Source organism: Neomonachus schauinslandi, chromosome 11 (assembly GCF_002201575.2).
Source record: "Neomonachus schauinslandi chromosome 11, ASM220157v2, whole genome shotgun sequence".
In the NCBI taxonomy this organism is placed as follows: domain Eukaryota; kingdom Metazoa; phylum Chordata; class Mammalia; order Carnivora; family Phocidae; genus Neomonachus; species Neomonachus schauinslandi.
The window spans coordinates 56,891,490-56,912,653 of NC_058413.1; the positions used below are offsets into that span (position 1 = coordinate 56,891,490).

At 41.7% G+C, this 21,164-nt stretch overlaps 1 protein-coding gene across 2 annotated transcripts in view; it reads right to left on the reverse strand.

Moving 5' to 3' along the window:
* The window catches only part of PAK1 (p21 (RAC1) activated kinase 1), a 139,969-nt gene that overhangs the window by 72,839 nt on the left and 45,966 nt on the right, over window positions 1-21,164 (reverse strand). The window contains exon 1 of one of the 2 annotated variants that reach the window (XM_021704728.1): window positions 9,957-10,116. The exons of the other annotated variant lie outside the window; for it this stretch is intronic. The gene's annotated coding sequence lies outside the window, so the exon portion shown is untranslated. Of the gene's footprint in view, window positions 1-9,956; window positions 10,117-21,164 lie in introns of those variants that run through there. 2 annotated transcript variants of the gene reach the window in all.

Consider the following 21,164-nt stretch of genomic DNA (forward strand, 5'->3'; position numbering starts at 1 on the left):
ACCCAGGCGCCCTGGGTTAAGAGAATTTAAAAGCATAAAATATATATATATATATATATATATATATATATACACAAAAGCACCTAGCAAGCTGCCTGGCACAAAATAGATGTCCAATAAATATTTGTTCTTATCCCCCACTCATCTTTCCAGTTTCATCTCTACTATTCCTTAAACTTAGTCATTCCAGCTCAATATGCTTTCATGCCCCTGCCTTTGCCCGCACTGTTCTCTCTGCCTAAGATGCCCCAACTTGTCTGCCAAACAAACTCCTACTCATTCTTCAATACCCAGTTTGATTCACTTTCTCTATGAAACCTTCACAGAAGCCCCCCTATTTCTATCTTTTCCCAAAAATTTAATAGCAGTTTATACATACTTCTATGCAACAGTGTCCATATTTCATATCAACCCCACCAGACCATGAACAAGTCAAGGGATGAAACTGAGTCTGATTAATCTCTATGTCTCCAAGTCCCACCCAGCACAGACCCGGCACACACTAGGTAACTAGCAAAGGTTCACTGACTAAGGCAGCCTGGTTTACAGAAAAAGACAAAAAAAAAAAAAAAAGGAGCTAGAAGGATCCTGAAAAATCAGCCAGTTTCAAACCTTTATTTTATAGCTGGGAACCTGAAACCCACAGGAGTATGAAATTTACCTAAGATCAGTCAATGAAATAGTGAGGACATGATGAGACTCTGATTATTCTGATTCTCTTAAAAACACTCTTTCTACACTAATTATAATTTGAGACAGAATGAACAAAGGTCTGTACCTGGAATTAGAGAGTATGGGAGGCAAAGAAGTAAAATGGAAAAGGCAGAGAGATTTGGGGTCCAAGACTTAAGCTAGCCCTGTACCTTCACCTTCCTCTCCCCTCCCCAATCACACCTACACATCCTCCTCACTTCTACCACCCCTGCAGATAGCCACTAGAGTTACTTGCAGAAACCAGTACCAAAGCTCTTATAATCCTCTCCCCACCATATTGGGAAATTCCTGACCTGCAGCCCCAATTAAGCTATTCCCAACAATTAAGGGAAAAAATCAAATTTAAGCCATTAGACTTCCCAATGGATGCCCTGAACCAAGAAAATCATCACTAAAACCTGAGGCCCATACAATCTGAGAGCTGAAAGGAACCTATAAGGCCATCTGGTTCAACCACCCAAGAAACACTGGAATCTACTCAGCTGTCTCCTGGATGGACGACCTTCTAGTCAATCTGTGCCTGAACATATCCTGTGATTTTCCCACAGTGCCCCTATCCCATGCTGTCTCAAAGGAACATTTTCTCTTGGAAGTGTTAAGAACCACAGCTTGAAAATGGACTGCTCTCTCTCCTCTAAAAGATACTCAGGACTAAGTCAATCAAGCTTCTAGTGTTCATTTACTTCAGTCATCCTCAGTCACCCAAAATCTTGTCCCCCAACCTTTTCTGTATGCCCTCTAACCTCATCAAATTCTTCACCTCCTTCCTGACTCTGGATCCCTTTCACTATTTCCTCTGGATCTTCCCATTTGTCATAGGCTAACTCCCCTTGCCTCCTTTTCTTAAAAGGAACCTGGCTATCACCTGAAGAAGAGATTTCTCCAGCAGCCCTCTCAACTGGAAGCTATTTTCTCTCTCATACTCAACCTATCAGTGCTGTCCTTAATTTTCAGGGTTATTTCCAAACCATTCCTTTCTTCTTCTTGTAAAAACCTCTTTCCTTTGAGTAGCCTCCAATGGTTGCTATCACACTTCCTTGCTGCCTAAGACCCACTTTCTGGTCACCTCACTCAAAGGCTTTAGTTCCTAGATCAATCTCTTCTGTCCCCCTCCAGTTATCATTATAGGTGACCTCTATACCCTTCCAACAATGATGACCCTTCCAACACTCTGGCCATTTCAATTCCTGGCCTCCAGTCCAAGTTGGCCAATACTCCCATGATCACACCCTGGACCTTATCACCAAAATGTGTATCAACTCCAGTATCTGGAATGAATCCTATATACTCCAACACAACCTCCTATCCATGCAGCTCACTTGCTCAAGAACTTCTACTACAATTCCTAGACTTCATTTTGAGCTCTAATCCACTATCCATTAGTACCTCCTGCCTTCACTTCTCTTTTTCCTTAACTATAGTCCATCAAAAATCACTCAAACATCATAACCCATCAATCCTCTAAAACTCAACAACAAAAAACCAAACAACTCAATTCAAAAATGGGCAAAGGACTTGAATAGACATTTCTTCAAAGAGGTATGAATGGCCAATAAGCACATGAAAAAATGTTCCATTAGGGAAATGCAAGTCAAAACTACAATGAGATAACACCTTGCACCATTACAATGGCTACTATCAAAAAAAGAGAAACCAAGAAGTGTTGGTGAGGATGTGGAGAAACTGGAACCCTGCACATTGTTGGTGGGAATGTAAGATGGTGCAGCCGCTGTGGGAAAAAGTATAGCAGTTCCTCAAAAAAATTAAAAATAGAATTACCATATGATGCAGCAATTCCACTTCTGGATATATACACAAAAATACTGAAAACAGGGTCTCAAAGAGATATTTGCACACCCATGTCCATAATAGCATTATTCACAACAGCTAAAATGTGGAAGCAATACAAGTATTCACTGACAGATGAATAAATAAGCAAAATGTAGTATACACATACAATCAAATATTACTCAGAAAAGGATAGAAATTCTGTAATATGCTACAACATGGATGAACCTTGAGAACATTATGCTAAGACGAATACCATATGATTCCACTAATATGAGGTACTTAGAGTAGTCAAAATCATAAAGACAAAAAGTAAAATGGTGGCTGCCAGGGGATGGTGGCATGGGAGAATGGGGAGTTATTTAATAGGCACAGAGTTTCAGCTTTGTAAGATGAAGAGTTATAAGATGAATGGCGCTGATGGTTGCATACTAATGTTAAAAGTATTTAATGCCACTAACCCATACATTTAAATAGTTAAGATGATAAGTTTTATGTTATGCATATTTTACCACAATAAAAAAAAAAGTAAGGGGAATTAGAATTTACTATCCAATAGATACACTACAATGTGCTGAAAGTTCACAATGATATCACAGTTATATTACCACAGGAGCCTGTTAATGCTAGGGTAGAGGCCAATGAACTGAGACTTAAGATATTAATTACGAGCAATGGATAACTGATTCTCAGTAAAATTTGTAGGATGATAAGACAGTTTATAACAGGCTTTCACTGTACATGTATACTTTATTTTTTTTTAAAGATTTTATTTATTTATTTGACACAGAGAGAGAGAGCACAAGCAGGGGGAGTGGGAGAGGGAGAAGCACGCTCCCTGCCAAGCAGGGAGCCCTACTCGACTCGGGGCTCGATCCCAGGACCCCAGGACCATGACCCGAGCCGAAGGCAGACGCTTAACAACTGAGCCACCCAGGCGCCCCTGTACATGTATACTTTAAACAAATCTGATTAATCTAAACAAATCTGATTTAAAAAAAAACACACACACACAAACAATCAACCCCCTTGTCTTCTCTCCCTTTCCAAAATGTAACTGGCAAAATCCCAGCTTTGGGATAGTTGAACTCTAACTCTCTCCCAACTGTCTCTGTACTGAAGTAGTTGAATGTCCTAAAGAACATTACCTGATTGACTGCTTTCACTTGAGAATTATGAATACCTTTCTGCAAATGATTACCTTGCCTCAAATGGGCATTCAATTAGGCTTCCCATTCACCGCTTCCCCTTCGCTGATGAACTCGCCTGTGAGAAAACAGAAATCTTTGCAGAACTCCATCTTCCCACTCCCAAATCTATATGCCTCCCTGCACCCGCGCCACCCCTTACAATGAAGGAGGTGTTCCTACTCCCATCAAAAGCCATTCCCTCTTCTCCCTCACTTGCACTCCCTCTCACCTGGAATGATCTCTTTCAGCTACATTAATCAACCAACCAATCAATCAATCTCTCTCCCCCACTCTCTCTCCCAGATATATTCAGTCATTCAACATATATTTATTGAGCATCTACAATGTACCAGTACTAATCTAGCTGAATAAAACAAAGTCCCTGTGTTTGTGGATTTTATGGACTAGTAAGAGAAGCAAAGAGAAGCAAAGAAATAAGCAAATATACAATGTCAAGTCCATAATGAAAATTAAAGAGTAGTACATGTGACTATGGGGGGGGAGGGGAAGCCAGGGATGGGTGGTATATAAGACAAGATGATCAGGACAGGCTTCTCTGAGGAAGAGACACTTAAGACCTGAATGAAATGAGACAACTAACCATAGTAATATCTGGAAGCATTTAAGCAGAGGGAGCAATAAGTACAAATATTCTAGATGAGAATATTCTTGGGCATGTAGAATAGCAAAAAGGACAGCAAGACAAAAGTTTAGTGAACAAGGAGAAACATGGTAGAAAACTAAAATTAGCCAGAGGTCAGATTATATAAGACTTTACATGCCACAATAAGTTTGGATTTTGTTATCAAGCATGAGAAGACACTGAAGAATTTTGAGTAGTGATCTGATTTATGTTTTAAATAGACCACTCTGGCTGCAGAAAACAGACTGCAGGGGAGCAAAGGAAAAGTGAAGAGACCGTTAAGAAACTCGCACAATAATCCAGGTGGGAACTGACGGTGGTTTGACTGGGCTGCAGTAGGTATACAGTAGTACAGCAAAGGTAGACATTTTGAAGGTAGAGCCAAATGGCTTATTTAGAAATTGGATGTACAGTGTGAGGGAAAAGAAAATGAAGATGATCTCTAAATTTTTGGCCTAGGGCGCCTGGGTGGCTCAGTTGGTTAAGCGACTGCCTTCGGCTCAGGTCATGATCCTGGAGTCCCGGGATCGAGTCCCGCATCGGGCTCCCTGCTCGGCAGGGAGTCTGCTTCTCCCTCTGACCCTCCCCCCTCTCATGTGCTCTCTCTCATTCTCTCTCTCAAATAAATAAATAAAAATCTTAAAAAAAAAAAAAAAAAAAAAATTTAAATTTTTGGCCTAATCTGTGAATACTGAGTGAATATAAACACGCTATAGTGTCTCCTATTCAAAGACACACATACACCCCTCCCGTGACACCAATATCCTCCTCAAAACACATTTCATTGTTTCCCTTCATAGCAAAGCTTCTCAGAAGAATTGTCTATTTACACTTTCTCCACTCCCTCCCCTTTTGTTCACCAAGTAACACCCTGTATTTCACCAAAAGTAGTCTTGTCAAGGTTACCAACCATCTCCATGTTGCCAAATCAAATGGTTACTATTCTGTCCTCACCTTACTCAATCACTCTGCAGCATTCACCTGGCTTTTCTTCTATCTTTCTGTGTACTCCTATCTCCTTTGCAGACTCTTCTTAGCTATCCTTGACATGTCCAAGGTTAAAAACCTCCTTTCCGGGGCGCCTGGGTGGCTCAGTCGTTAAGCGTCTGCCTTCGGCTCAGGTCATGATCCCAGGGTCCTGGGATCGAGCCCCACATCGGGCTGCCCCCTCAGCGGGAGCCTGCTTCTCCCTCTCCCACTCTCCCTGCTTGTGTTCCCTCTCTTGCTGTGTCTCTGTCAAATAAATAAATAAAATCTTTAAAAAAAAAAAAAACCTTATGAAAAACCTCCTTTCCTTATATGCTACAATCTTGTCTAGATGATCTCATCCATTCCTATAGCTTTACTTATTACCTATATGTTGATGATGCCCAAGTTTCTACCTTTAGCCCAAAATCTCTCTTTCAGACTAATCCATCTGTTAGACAATTCTGCCTGCATTTATTGTATCTAGACCTAAAACGAACAAATGAAACTCTTGATTTTCACAGCAACTATCATGAATTATATTTGCTTATTTATTATATATCTCCAGCAATAAACGGTAAGCTTCACAATGACGCAACTAAGTCTTTTGTGCTTACCAGTGCATACCTAGCAACGAAACAGGGCTCAGCAACAGTAGACACCAAGATTTACTAGACCCTGTCTCTAGCCTCAAAACAGTCACATACTAATGGGATAGGCAGATTCATAAACCACAATGACGGTATGACATGGTAAGTGCCACTGTGAATGGTGAGGGGAAGAACACGAGTGTTTCATCAATCCCAAAGAGGGGCCCTTAATAGCCTAGGAGTCAAGGAAAACTTTCTTAAGAAGATAATTTAAGAGGTTTTTTTTTTTTGTAAGAATAGCTATTAAGTGCCTACTAAATATATTTTTATATAATTATTTTTAAGCTTTATAATAACTCTTCCAAGTAGTTGTAAATACATTCCATTTTATATATGAAGTTTAGAAAGATTAAAAACCAAGCAGCTAGTAGGTGGTAGAACCAAAATTTGAACTGAGGTCAGTATGCTTTTAAATCCCTCCCCCTTCCTCCTTTTCTTCTTTTTTTTCTTTGCTATATCACAAGGTACCACCAAAAATAATATCTGTTATACTTGCCACCTACTATTTGTTTGACCTAAAAGAAATCACTATACCTCTTGAACTCAGTTTTTAGCATGGGGTTCAATTACCAGTCTCTAAATCATCCTTGTTCTAACTCCCTCCTTTTCCTTTGTTATTAAGGATTGAGGCTCGTTTTAAATTGATCAGTGAGCAACCCTAGGCATTTTTTTTTTTTAATTATTAAATGTATTTTTAAAATTTTTTTAAGATTTTATTTATTTGACAGAGAGAGACATAGCGAGAGAGGGAGCACAAGCAAGGGGAGTGGGAGAGGGAGAAGCAGGCTTCCTGCTTAGCAGGGAGTCCAATGCAGGGCTCGATCCCAGGACCCTGGGATCATGACCTGAGCCTAAGGCAGATGCTTAATGACTGAGCCACCCAGGCACCCCTAATTTTATTTATTTGAGAGAGACAGAGAGCAAGAGCAAGGAGGAGGGGCAAAGGGAGAAGGAGACTCCCCACTGAGCAAGGGAGTCCCATGCAGGCTCGGTTGGATCCCAGGACCCTGGGATCATGACCTGAACCCAAGGCAGCCACTTAACCAACTGAGCCACCCAGGCGCCCCCTAGGCATTTCTTTTATGCTAAAGCATCTGAGCATTTTTCACAGCTGCAAATGTATTCAGGAACAACCACAGTTAACATCTGTAGAGCACTTCACAGTGTACAAATTAGTTCCACACATTCATTATTTCATTTGATCTTCATCAACCCTATGAGGTGTTAAATCCCTATTTTACAGAGGCCAATGGAAGTGAAATGCCTAGCCGAGCACCATCTGGACTCTACAGCCTACCAGAAATTGAATTTAAGAAAATAGAGGGGAGTGGAAAAGGACGAGGAGAGTAAATGACTTATAGAGGAAGCTCACCCAAGTGGCCTAGAGCCAGGAGAAATTAACAGGGACCAAGTCAGTTTCCCTTCCAAGGTAATGAGTGCCCTACCACATGGAACTGCTCTTTTTTCATCTCAGTAATACCTTGAGTCCAGCCCCACAGACAGATGAAAATATAAGAAAACTCTCTGTACACTATATGCATACACAGGGTCAGAAGAGAACATGGCGTAAGAGAACAGATCCCACCTTTAGAGAAGACTTGAATTTAGGTCCCAGCTCTGCCACTGACTTGCTGATTAAAAAGTTTCCTCCTTCTGTGTTATCACAGCCCCTTGTGCTTCTATCACATATACTTAACATATAAGGTTACAGATGCCCATACTCCTTGACTTGCAATGGAAGGTAGCAACTGAGTCCAATTTCCATCTTTGTATCCCCAGCACCTGGCACCATAACTAACACAGAACAGGTGATCCAGAGAATGTGTGATGATGGATGTCATATTCAATGCTTTTTGTACACATGTGCATTCCACATAACAGTCTAGAAAGTGAGTGCCAGGAAAACAGCAATTTGTCTTCTTATCTCTGCTTCTCCTCTCACTCTCCCACTTTGAGGACACTGCTCAAGAAAAGTTAGTTGAGTAGAAACAAACCCGTCCAAAAAGCCAGGCTTCGGAGGGAAAGAAATTAATCTATACAGTCCTCTTTCCTAGACTGTAGTCTTTCCCACCACACCTACCTCTACTCCCAAATAACCCCTATCTTGCCCATCCACCCTCTTCTTCAAAAGATCCCTCCACCTTCTCTCCCTCTACCCTATCCCTACTATCCCCTCTTCTTCCATAGGCTCACAAGTCACCTCTTTTCCTCCAGGTAAGCAACACTTCAAAGCTGCCATAGAGTTTTTGTTCCTATCACTTGTCTCACAAAAGACAGTCTGGGCCTCTGCCCAGCTTACTCTTCTCTCACTCTAGTCTTCAAGCTCTCCACTTCTCATCTTGCTTACTCCTTACTGTCCTCCACTGCCTCCTCCCCTCTGCGAAGGAAGTGGGGGTCAAATCCTGGAAGAAAGATTGCTTATTGACAGGCCCAAAGCAAGACACAGAGGAAGTAAGGAAAGAGACTGGCACTTGGGGAAGACAGAATTTGTAGATAAAAGCTGAAAGTAAGGGAGTTAGGTAGGAAACAGTGTTTGGACCTCACAAACACCATAACAAGGTCCCTGCAAACAATAATGAGAAAGCTTAACCAACAATTCTATTTCCTGTATTTCTTTTTTAAGATTTTATTTTTAAGTAATCTCTACACCTAACACAGGGCTCAAACTTACAACCCCGAGATCACGAGTCCCATGCTCCACCGACTGAGCCAGCCAGGCGCCCCTTAACCAACAATTCTAAAAGGAAAAGAGAAGAAAGCCTAACCAAGAGGAGAAGGACCCAAGAGAGGGAAGGAAAAACTAACTATGGAGGGGAAAGGATAAGAAAGGGAAGTATGAGGAGAGCAGGAAGAAGGAAGAAAGTGGAGGGTGGGAGAAAAGATGGGTAAGGGAAAAGGAAAAATGATCAGGAGTAAGAAGTAGAAAAATGGGGAGAAGAAGACAAAGAGGGGAATCACAGAAAAACTCTGGGGAGGAAGGAGATCAAAATAATCAAGGTAGGTTAGTATCAGGCCTAACATGTGTTTCTTGGTCCCAGATGATCAAGAAGGAAAGAATTACAGTAAGACATTACACAGCCCCCAAGGTCTGTCATTAACTAGGCTGAGTAAGGAGGGGGCTCCAGAGAAGATAGCTTAGTTTAAAGCAGCTTTACACCCAAGTATCAAATCATTGGCCAGTTGAGAGAAAAATCATTAACATGCCTTGACCTGTTTCTTTCCAACCCCAACTCCCTACACCCAACATATCTACACTCAACACCAAAATAATCAGCATTTTCAACCTCTGCCTTGTCCATTAAGTGTCTGGGTCCTCAGCAGACCAGCAAGATGCCATCCAAAAGGCTGCTGGAGGACAGGATACAAAGGTCTGCTTCTCAAGTTCCCCTGTCTCCTACATTATTGACGGGAACATCTCTGCAGCCCATTCTAGGGCTTTAACCAGCTCACCTTTCCAAAAGGCCGTCTGATAGTCTGGGGAAGCCAGAGTTACAAACAGAATGTCAAGCTCCTGGATGCACAGATAAGGAAACTGAGGCCCACAGAGGCTGCCTGAACGGCACCAGCTTCCTTAGGTCTCCTATCGCCTGGTTTACTCCACCTCTTAACAGGTCACTTATAATATAATGCCCCTCCCCAGCACCCAAGAGAAAACCCCCCATGGTCCCAGCAGGCCAGCAGCTAAGCCAAGACAGAGGAAAGCATCACCCTAACCCCCAAGCAAAAGGGTGTTAGCAAATGAGAACGGCTCCTGAGACACAGCAGTTCCCCCAAAAACCAGCTTCTCCTTCACAACCTTCCCTAGCCAGAGCTGATTCCAGGTGCTGGCCTAGCTCTAGGCCGGCTCATCTGAGGGCTCAGCCCCTTCTCTCACTTAGAGTATCTTTAAGGAAAGACCCTAAATCCACCGGACAGCGCGGCACCACTCCCCGGAAGCCGGCGGAGACCCCTCCCCCTCCCCAGCAGCGCCCAACTGGGCGCGCCCCAGGGTGGGCCCAGTATTACCTGGTGGGGGGAGCTGGCCCCGGCATCTCTGGCGACTGTTTTTGTCGCAGAGCCGCACCTCTCCCGCCCAGCCAGCCGCACAACGCCCTGGCTCCACCCGCGCCGCTCTACTCAGCTGGGGCCGGGCTCCCAACAGCTCAGCCGCCCCAGCTCCCGCTCCCGGTGCGGCACGCTCCCGCCCTCGCAGGGCGCAGCAAAGGCGCAGCTTCGGGGTTGGCGAAGCAGAAGGGGCGGGGGAAGAAGGGAGGGAAGGAGGCGGGAGGAAACCGCGCTTCTCCTTTCCCCGAAGCTCTGAGGGCGGGGAGACTACTACCTTCGCACCCTCTCAGCTATTCTCCCCCACCTAGTCTCCAGCAGGAGGTAATTTCTCACTGGGGCCAGGCTTTCCAGGGCCTGTCAGAGTCCTCGGTGAGCCCCAGAGTCAAGGAAGAGAACCAGACCCCCTCTGTGCCTTAGTTTCTGCAGCTGTCTGGACTCCAGGGCAACTCATCAGTTTAGCCTTCAGGTAAAAAGATGCACCCACCCCTCTACCCCACCAACAAAGGTGTCTAACGTCCTAGGGAAAACTCTAGGTGGGCACTTATAGCTGCTTCTAAGCAAAGAACGCCCAGCAGCAGCTACCATTTAAGTGCTATTGTGTCCCAGGTGTTTTACGAAATGTTATGTCTCTCTCACCACAACCTTATGAAGTAGGCTCTCTACCAAATCACATGTCAAAACTGAGGTCCAGGAAGAATGTGGTTTCATACAATAAGTATTTCTTAAGCACATACTGTGAATCAGGCATTATAATGAGCCCAGAGCTGAACAACACATTACAGGACATTCACCAACCCTGGCCCAGACCCCCTAAATCCCACTAGTGCCCCCTCAATAATTTAACAACAACAACAAAAAATCCCACCTTCATACATATCCAAATGCTCCTTAAGAAATAATATTGTCCCACCAACTTCCCCTCTACAGCCTGCTCTTGAGACATATGGCAGGAGTCAGATTATGCAAGGTCTCTTCCAGGTCAGAGCTAGGAGTTTGGGTTTTAAGTTTTGGAAGATTTTAAGCAGAATGACAAGATCTAATTTACATCTTTAACAGGATCACTAACTGCTGAATGGAGAATAAAGGGGAGAATGGTGGAAAACAAGAAAACAAGTTAGTAGATTCTTTTTTTTTTTTTTAAAGATTTTATTTATTTATTTGAGAGAGAGAGAATGAGAGAGCACATGAGAGGGGGGAGGGTCAGAGGGAGAAGCAGGCTCCCCGCCGAGCAGGGAGGCCGATGCGGAACTCGATTCCGGGACTCCAGGATCATGACCTGAGCCGAAGGCAGTCGCTTAACCAACTGAGCCACCCAGGCGCCCCAAGTTAGTAGATTCTTACAGAACTCCAGGCAAGAGAAGATGGTAATGATTTAGATTAATATATTGGAAGATGAGCCAAAACAAAACAAGCATATTCTAAAGATACAGCTCAAAGCAGCAGCAGCAGAACTTGGTGAAAGACAGAACGTAATGGGTGAACGAGGGCAGTAACTTTCCCAAGACCACACAGCTGGAAAATGGCCAAGTTGTCCCAACTTTGATCTGACTCCTAAAGCTATGCTGTTTCTCTCTGCCATGTTAGTCATCTGCCATACCCCTGGTCCCTGCTGCCAGCAAAGAGCAGGTAACCAGCATTATGCCTGATCAATGATTTAAGTGTGCTAGAGGGAAATTTTATGGTGTTTATCTATTTCTCCATTTCTCCTGCCGGATGTCTCCACCTCCATTCAATGTGCCCAAATCATTTAACTGTAGAAGGATGTAAGGGAAGAACTCCAATGAGGACAGAAAGAACTCTTCTGTTAAGTATCTTTCATCTTTCCCAGACCCTGAGTACCCATGCTAGTCCAATTACAAGAAGTCCCAAATTTGGTGGAGGAGACAGGGAATTTCTTTTTTTTTTTTTTTTAAGATTTTTATTTATTTATTTGAAAGAGAGAGAATGAGAGACAGCACACATGAGAGGGGGGAGGGTCAGAGGGAGAAGCAGACTCCCCGCCGAGCAGGGAGCCCGACGCGGGACTCGATCCAGGGACTCCAGGATCATGACCCGAGCCGAAGGCAGTCGCTTAACCAACTGAGCCACCCAGGCGCCCCTTGAGACAGGGAATTTCTTAAAGACATCCACATTATAGAGAGAACTGGTCAATAACACAGAGTGGGGGACCTGCTGCACTATTAGAACTCAGCTTCAAAGTAGTTTTAGGATGTTCTTTTGACCCTACACCCTTCTCTCAACTTATACAGAGTGGATGAAAGGCAGAAACAGTCCTCTGCCTTGGACATAGCTTTTCAAAGTAACCATCAATAATCATAGCATCTGATCTTACCCAACTTTCCACCTCATCCAGCATCCCCCCCTCTTACAGATGGTTTTCCACATTCTGCTGAAATACATGTAGGAACAGAGAGCTCCCTTGGAAATAGACAATGCTTCCTAACATTCAGCCAGGTGCTTCTCTGTAAACTTCCAATTCTGCCTCCTGGAGCACTCAGAAAGCATCCTTCAAGGCAAATATTAAAGGCTTTCGGGTATGTCTTATGGTAATCTATCAAGCCCCTGCACTTTTTCTCTTCTCCAGGATAGATACTCCCAGTTCTATTAATCACCTGGTCATTCAATAACTACTGAAGCACCTTGTATAACCCACCTGGGATGGACACATCAGTGAACAGGACCACACCTTCAAGGAGTTTACAGTTTTAGTATGATGGTTTTCAACTCTCCCTTTGTATCAAAATACCTGGGAAATGTTAAAAATATATACTGAAGTCCTAGCACAGATTTTGACTCAGTTGGTCTGAAATGTGGCATAGGCAATATATCTTTATGGATATAACTATAGCTATATGGATATCCATCCATACAGAGGACTAACATTACCTGATTTCAAGCTACAGTGATCAAGGCAGTATGGTATTGGCAAAAGGATAGACAAATAGATCACTGAAACAGAACAGAGAGTCTGAAATAGACCTATACAAATACAGTCAACTGATCTCCAACAAAGAGGCAAGTAAATTTAATGAAGAAAGAGTAGTCTTTTCAATAAACGGTGCTATAATAACAAGACATGCAAAAAAAAATTGGTCTGGACACAGACTTTTCACTTTACACAAAAATTAACTCAAGATGTATCACAGACATAAATGTAAACTGAAAAACTATAAAATGTATATAAGATAACATAGAAGATCTAGATGACCTTAGTTAGGTTATGACTTTTTAGATACAACAGCAAAATCACGATCCACAGAAGAACAAGTTGGTAAATTGAACTTCATTAAAATGTAGAACTTCTGTTCTGCAAAAGATACTATTAAGAGAATGAAAAGACAAGTCATAGACTTGAGAAAATGTTGGCAAAACACATATCTGATAAAGAACTTGTATCCAAACAACAGATGTTGGCAAGAATACAGAGAAAGGGGAACCCTCTTACACTGCTGTTGGGAATGCAAGCTGGTGCAGCCACTCTGGAAAACAGTATGGAGGTTCCTCAAAAAGTTAAAAATAGAACTACCCTATGACAGAAATTGTACTACTAGGTATTTACCCAAAGGATACAAAAATACAGATTCGAAGGGATACACGCACCTTTATAGCAGCATTATCAACAATAGCCAAACTATGGAAAGAGCCCAAATGTCCATCAACTGACGGATGGGTAAAGAAGATGTGGTGTGTATATATGTGTATGTGTGTGTATTTGCATATGTATATGTGTGTATATGTATATGTATACACACACACACACACACATACACGATGGACTATTCCTCAGCCACCAAAAAGATCGAAATCTTGCCATTTGCAATGAGGTGGATGGAGCCACAGTGTATTATGCTAAGCAAAATAAGTCAGAGAAAGACAAATACCATATGATTTCATTCATATGTGGAATTTAAGAAACAAAACAGATGAACATATGAGAAGGAAAAAAGAGAGACAGGGAAGCAAACCATAAAAGACTCTTAACTATAGAGAACAACCTGAGGGTTGACAGAGGGAGGTGGGTAGGGGATGGGCTAAATGGGTGATGGGTATTAAGGAGGGCACTTGTTATGATGAGCACTGAGTGTTATTTGTAAGTGATGAGTCACTAAATTCTACTTCTGAAACCAATATTACACAATGTGTTAACTAACTAGAATTTAAATAAAAATTTGAAGCAAACAAACAAAAAAAGAACTTGTATCCAAAATGTACAAAAGAACTCTTAAATCTCAACAGCAAGAAAACAAACAACCCAATCAAAAAATGGACAAAAGATCTGAAAGACATCAAACCAAAAAAGATATGGAGAATATGAAGAGATAATCAATATCATATGTCATTAGGGATAATAATGAAGTACGACTACATACCTATTAGAATGGCTAAAATCCAAAACACTGATAACACCAAATGTGGGTGAGTATATGCAGCAGAATTCTCATTCACTGCTGATGGGAATGCTGAACAGTACAGCCACTTTGGGAGACAGTTTGGCAGTTTCTTATAAAGCTAAATATAGGTTTAATATAATCCAGCAATTGCACTCCTAGGTATTTATTCAAGTGCATTGAAAATTTATGTCCACACAAAATCCTACCCACAAATATTTATTGCAGCCTTATTTATAATTGCCAAAATATGTAAGCAACCAAGATATCTTTCAATAGATGAATGGGTAAACAAACATCCATACAATGGTGTGCTATTCAGCAATAAAAAGAAATGAACTATCAAACCACAAAAGACACAGAAAAACCCCAAGTGGAAAAGTATCAAGTAAAGAGCTAGTCTGAAAAGTATGATATTCTGGAAAATGCAAAACTATAGAAGCAGCAAAAATATCTGTGGTTGTGAGGAGTTCAGAAGTGGGGTGGAGTTAAGGATGAAGAGGTGGAACATAGGGCATTTTAAGGCAGTGAAACTATTCTATATGATACTATATGGTGGATACATAACGTTATGTATGTCAAAACCCACAGAACTGTACAACACAAAGAGTGAACCCTAATATAAACTATGGACTTCAGTTAGTAATAATGTGTCAATATTGGTTCATCAATTGTACCACACTAATGTAGGATGTTGGTAATTGACAAAGTGCAAGGGGGAGTGGTAGAGAGAGAGTATATGGGAGCTCTTTGGACTTTCTGGTCAATTTTTCTCTAAGCCTAAAACTGCTCTAAAAATAAAATGTATTAAAATAAAAGAAAAAATAAAAGTATCGAGCAAAATAAAGGACATACAAGATAAAGTTCATTTTATTTTTTACTAGATTCATTAGACATAAAATTATTCTGTCAAATTGCTATAAAAGTTGCTAAACACTCTCAATTTTTATGCTTACTTCATTGTAGATTGAGAACAGTTCAGAATCTACTTTGAGTAGTGGTGATCTAGGGCACCTTCCACTAAACATAGTCCTGTTTGCCATGACCCTCTTACTACCTGGTACCCTATGGGGAACATGACACTCTAAGTGCAGTCTGTCCCCTTCAGAACATAGTTGAACTATCATCTCCTCTAACTCGACTTACTTCCAGTAATTTAGTCTGAAGTTGCATTAGTTTTTAGCCACTGCAATGTCTTTGGCTGACACTGAGCTTAGGCAGCCAAAACCACCATTTTTTGTAAGAATAGCATCATGCTAGTTCTCCTCCAGCCTGCCCATATGTTGCCATTTCTTTGAGACTTAAAATGTAGAACTCCTCTGTCATCCTTAAATTTCATCTTGTTGGCTTCAACACATCTTTGCAAGCTCTCTTGCTTGCTCTCTCTCTGCCATCTAGCATTGTACTTTTCCCTTCCAGTCTTTATCACCTGCAAATCCAATAAATATGCTATCTCTTCAAAACATTTATCAAACATCTACCATGTACCCTCGCCCACATTAGGCCTCAGGGATTAAAGACAACCTAGAAATGGTCTATGTCTCCACTAATCACCACTAACAATGGAGGCTAGCATATATAAAACTAAAAAGTCCCACACTAGAAAATTGAATAAACAAAATAAATAAGGTAGAAGAAACAATAAAACATTAACACACAATATAAGGCAGGACCACTAGCATCTTCAGCAGGAAAGATCAAATTCAGGTATGTTCTATTCTAGATTTCAGTTCTCTCAAAACCAGATGCTGGTTTGGTTATAAAAGGCTGACTAGCTGTCTCACTCCTAGAGAGCCTCTTTCAATTGCGGGTGCTACTACAGGAAGCCTGGCTAAGCTTGGCTCCCTCCCTCCCTTCTAAAACACAAGACTCATGAAAATGAGGCATACTGGTGAGAAGCCAGCATTCTATTTATTACTAAGAGCTAATAATCAAGGAAGCTTTATTACCGAGGGCTAATAATCAAACTTATAATCAAGGAAGAAACTATTAGCTAAAGAAATGAAAAAGCAGAACCAAATGACGGAGAAGTTACTTCAGAGAAAAAACTGTATATTCAGAGAAAGAAATTAAATCTTAGAGATATCAAATAACTTGCCTAAGTTTACATAAGTTAGCAGTTAACTTGTTTTAAGTGCAATTACTCCTTGCTGTTATATAGTCCTTTGGTTTACAAAGTAAATAATTCACAAGTTATCCTTCTGAGCCATGGACCCTGACCAGTAATGTTTTATCTGTGTAGTCACCTTAGGCTTGACCAGGCCCTTTTAGGTTACTCACCTGGCTTGTATAGGCATATGAGTTTGCAACCCCAGATAACCCCGGATAACACTATATAAAGGCTAATGATTGGTAATAATTAGCAAATTTCGTTTAGACACTATGGGTTTCAACCTAATGGCTTATGCATAGTGATTATAGTGCCCATAGGATTTGAAAAAGATAGTTTTTATTTGATTATTTTGCAACTGCAAATAATTTTTAAGAACAATACATTTACTGTATGAGAATTAAATCTTCCCATATCACGAGTTAAACTTTTCACTGACAGATTTAACAAGTCATACCATTCTTTCTTGTAATCAGATGGCAGGGCCAGTTGCCTATAAACGACTATGAAATGAGGTGAAGTATAAAATAAATAAATAATAATAGCTTACAAAAATACTTCAAGAAAAGAAATAAGCAATGGTGGGATGGATATGGAAAAAGGGGCAAAACTATTCAGCAGCAATTCAAAGCAGGTAAATCAAAATGTACTTGAAGTTCAAACAAGGCCAAAAAAAGTACAGAGAAGGGAGACATTAATTACATTTGTAGAGATGTGGGAAGTTTTGTAGAGGAGACAGTATTTGGGCTGGGAATTGAAGAAGTAGAATTTTTATACATAGAGGTATTGAAGATGGGGGATAAGGGTAGAGAATTCCCTTACGGGAACCAGAAAAGCAAAGACTCAAAAGAGGAAAAAGTATGCACTCTGTTTAGCAAAGAATAGTCTAGTCATTCAAGGAAACAGCAAATAATCTCATCATTCATTCATTATTTACTGAATATGTTCTACATGCCAGACACAGTGCTAGTGTTGAGGGATACAAACATGAGGAAACTTACTTCTTACTTTCAAGAAGCAAAGCATTTTAAGGAGGAGGAGGAGGAGGAAGAGGTGGAGGAGGGGGAGGAGGGAGAGGAGGAAGAGGAAGAGGAGGAGGAAGAGGTGGAGGAGGAGGAAGAGGTGGAGGAGGAGGAGTAAAAGGAGGAGGAGGAGGAGGAAGAGGAGGAGGTGGAGGAGGTGGAGGTGGAGGAGGAAGAGGAGGAGGAGCAGCAGCAGCAGCAGCAGCAGCAGCAGCAGCAGCAAAACATTTTTAAATACAACAGAAAACAAAGCTGTGTCACTGACAGATTTAACAAGTCCAAATTTGTTCCTTCTTCAGTTGCCCCCGTCAGCAAATAGCAATTCAACTCTTTCAGTTACTTAGCCAAAAATGTGATTCATCTTTGACTCTACTTTTTCTATCACCTCTACACCGAATCCAACACAAAGCACAACACACTGATGACCCAATTCAATGAGGAAATGACCACCATTACTTCTGATCATCAGATGCTAAAATGGGTAGCACTGCCACTTCCGACAGGGCAAACCTCAGCGCAAGAGCCACTAGCATCAATGGCACTTCAGAGCCAGAGACTCACACTTGCAGGCTGATGCTACTGCCTCTGCCGCCAAAGGCAGAGAGCCGGCTCCCCATTGCTTTCTCTCTCATGTCATTAAGTCCTAAATCCAAGTGTGGCGTTGGTGAAAGCTAGGTCACTGACTGTGTTCCGGAAGCAGGGCAATATGAAAAACAACTGTCTAAGATACATTTTTATCTCCTTTAGGGGATAGCATCTTTGCCCCCAGAAAGACTCATAAATTGGAGAACACAAAATGCTGTACAGTAAAACAAAGGATACCTATTTATTTCAGTTATCTGTTGCTTATACTTTTTCTTCCCATATATAAATTATTTTTTATTTTTTTTAAGATTTATTTACTTATTTATTTGACAGAGAGAGACACAGCGAGAGAGGGAACACAAGCAGCGGGAGTGGGAGAGGGAGAAGCAGGCTTCCCGTGGAGCAGGGAGCCCGATGTGGGGCTCGATCCTAGGACCCCAGGATCATGACCTGAGCCGAAGGCAGACGCTTAATGACTGAGCCACCCAGGCGCCCCTATAAATTATTTTTTTAAAAATACAGCCTATCACCACCAATCATGAGGGAAATGCAAATCAAAATCACAATGAGATATCACCTCACAGCTGTTAGAATGACTGTTATCAGAAAGACAAAAAATAACAAGTGTTGCTGTGGATGTGGCAAAAAGGCAACCCTTGTGCACTGCTGGTGGGCATGGAAAGTAGTATAGCCACTATGGAAAACAGTATGAATGTTCTTCAAAAAACTGAAAATAGAACTACTATATGATCCAGCAATTCCAAAAGTAAAAACATTCATTTGAAAAGATGTATGTCCCCCCGCAACATGTTCAGTGAAGCATTATTTACAAGAGTCAAGATACGGAAACAATCTAAGTGTCCACTGAAAGATGAATGGATAAAGAAAATGTGATGCATACATACAACAGAATACTCTTCAGCCATAAAAAAGGAATGAGGGGCACCTGGGTGGCTCAGTCATTAAGCGCCTGCCTTCGGCTCAGGTCATGATCCCAGGGTCCTGGGATCGAGCCCCGCATTGGGCTCCCTGCTCCGTGGGAAGCCTGCTTCTCCCTTTCCCACTCCCCCTGCTTGTGTTCCCTCTCTTGCTGTGTCTCTGTCAAATAAATAAATAAAATCTTAAAAAAAAAAAAAAAAGAGTTAATCATGAAAACAGGAAGAATGAAGTAAGTACTCCATAAGAAGTAGAAAAAAAGGATTGATACTGACCATGGATGTCAGAGAGACTTCACTAGGTGACCTTCTCCCTTTATGGATGCCCTCTTCACTGTACTGTACTCAGACTCTGACAACCCATACCAGACAAAAAAACACACCAAGGAATTTTACCATACAGGAAAGAAATGAGTTGGCTAAGCCAGGTAGATGAGAAGGCAAAGGCAAAAACTTGGAAGAGTACACGCATGGGGCACATCTAAGGAATGGCCATTGACCATGGTTTGGGTACAGGATGCACGGAGGAATTAATAAGAAACAAGGCAGGAAAGGCACATTTGGGTCAGATTCTGGAAGGTCTTGAATGCCAGTCTAAGGAACTTGAAATGCATTCTACAAGCATGGGGAAATATTATAATTTTTTTAAGCAGAACAGTGCATGATTTGACCTATATTTTAGAAAGATCACTCTAGCAGAAGTGTGAAAGGTAAGGGAAGATTAGAAGTAGTACGACTGTTAGGAAGCTACTATGGTATAAAAGCCCTGTTAAAAGATGATAAGGGCACTGCAACATCATGATCAGAGCCTAAGCAGGGTGAGGAGGGTCTACAGTGGGGAGACGGGTGGGGGAGACACAGGCTGGTAAGGAGAATCAGAGCCCAAGCAAGGTGAGAAGGGCATCCATGCATGGAGCAGGGAGATGGACTGGTGTGGAATATAAGAGTCTAAGTACAGTGAGGAGGGCATCCATATGAGGGCAAGGGAGCATGGTACAGCATGTCAGAACCCAAGCTGAAGAAGTGAAGAAGAAATCTCCATGACAGAGCAGCCTGGTCTAGGCTGTTGAACCCACACAGGATAAGGAGAGCATCCATACAGTGGGGAGAGCCTGTAATGGAGAGTTGGAATCTTAGTTCCTCACTATGTCTCCTGAGAGGGCCTGGGAGCAGCACCAGCCCAACAGAAATAAGCATACCTAGCAGCCAGATTTTGGCTTCTAAATACCACTTAACACTAAAAGAAACCAAGGCTCCTTGGTGAAATGGCTTCTTTCCAGGGCTGGGGCAGAGAAAGCACAGGATGAGCCTAGAATATCTTCTTGGGCCAGAAGGAAAAGGAGTGGTCAAAGAACAGCAGGGACATGTGAAAAGTATACAAAAGCCAATGAATGGGGTTCCTACTGGCCAAATCAGGGAGAACTAGAGAATCAAAATAAATAAAATAGCAATAGCATATTACCTAACTGAATAAAATAGGAAGCCATGAGTCCATGCAGATACAAATAATTAAATATATAGAAAGTTTGGCACAGAAAAGGATATTTACACAGTTTCATAGTACCTCCCTACAAAATGTTTATTAATTATGAAGGAGAAAAGAGTACCTTTCAGTAGAGAAGTCTAAAAGATACCATCTTAAGCAGGTTACCAAACTGAACACCAACAGTAATGAGATAATGGCAGCAAAATATAATAGAATACGGACTCTGGAATTAGATCTAGTTTCGATTCTTGACTCTGCCACCTTGACCTGGTTATTTAACTTTTTTGAACTGGAATTTCCTCACCTATCAAATGGGGATAAAGTTTTTATTATAAATTGTTGGAGAAATAAGGTTTAAAGCACCTATCAAAAGTGCCATAAAGAGCAGGCGTTTAAAATGTACCTATCTAGGGGTGCCTGGGTGGCTCGGTCGTTAAGCGTCTGCCTTCGGTTCAGGTCATGATCCCAGGGTCTTGGGATCGAGCCCCACATCAGGCTCCCTGCTCCACGGGAAGCCTGCTTCTCCCTCTCCCACTCCCCCTGCTTGTGTTCCCTCTCTCGCTGTGTCTCTCTCTGTCAAATAAATAAATAAAATCTTTAAAAAAAAATTAAAATAAAATAAAATGTACCTATCTTTTAGCTA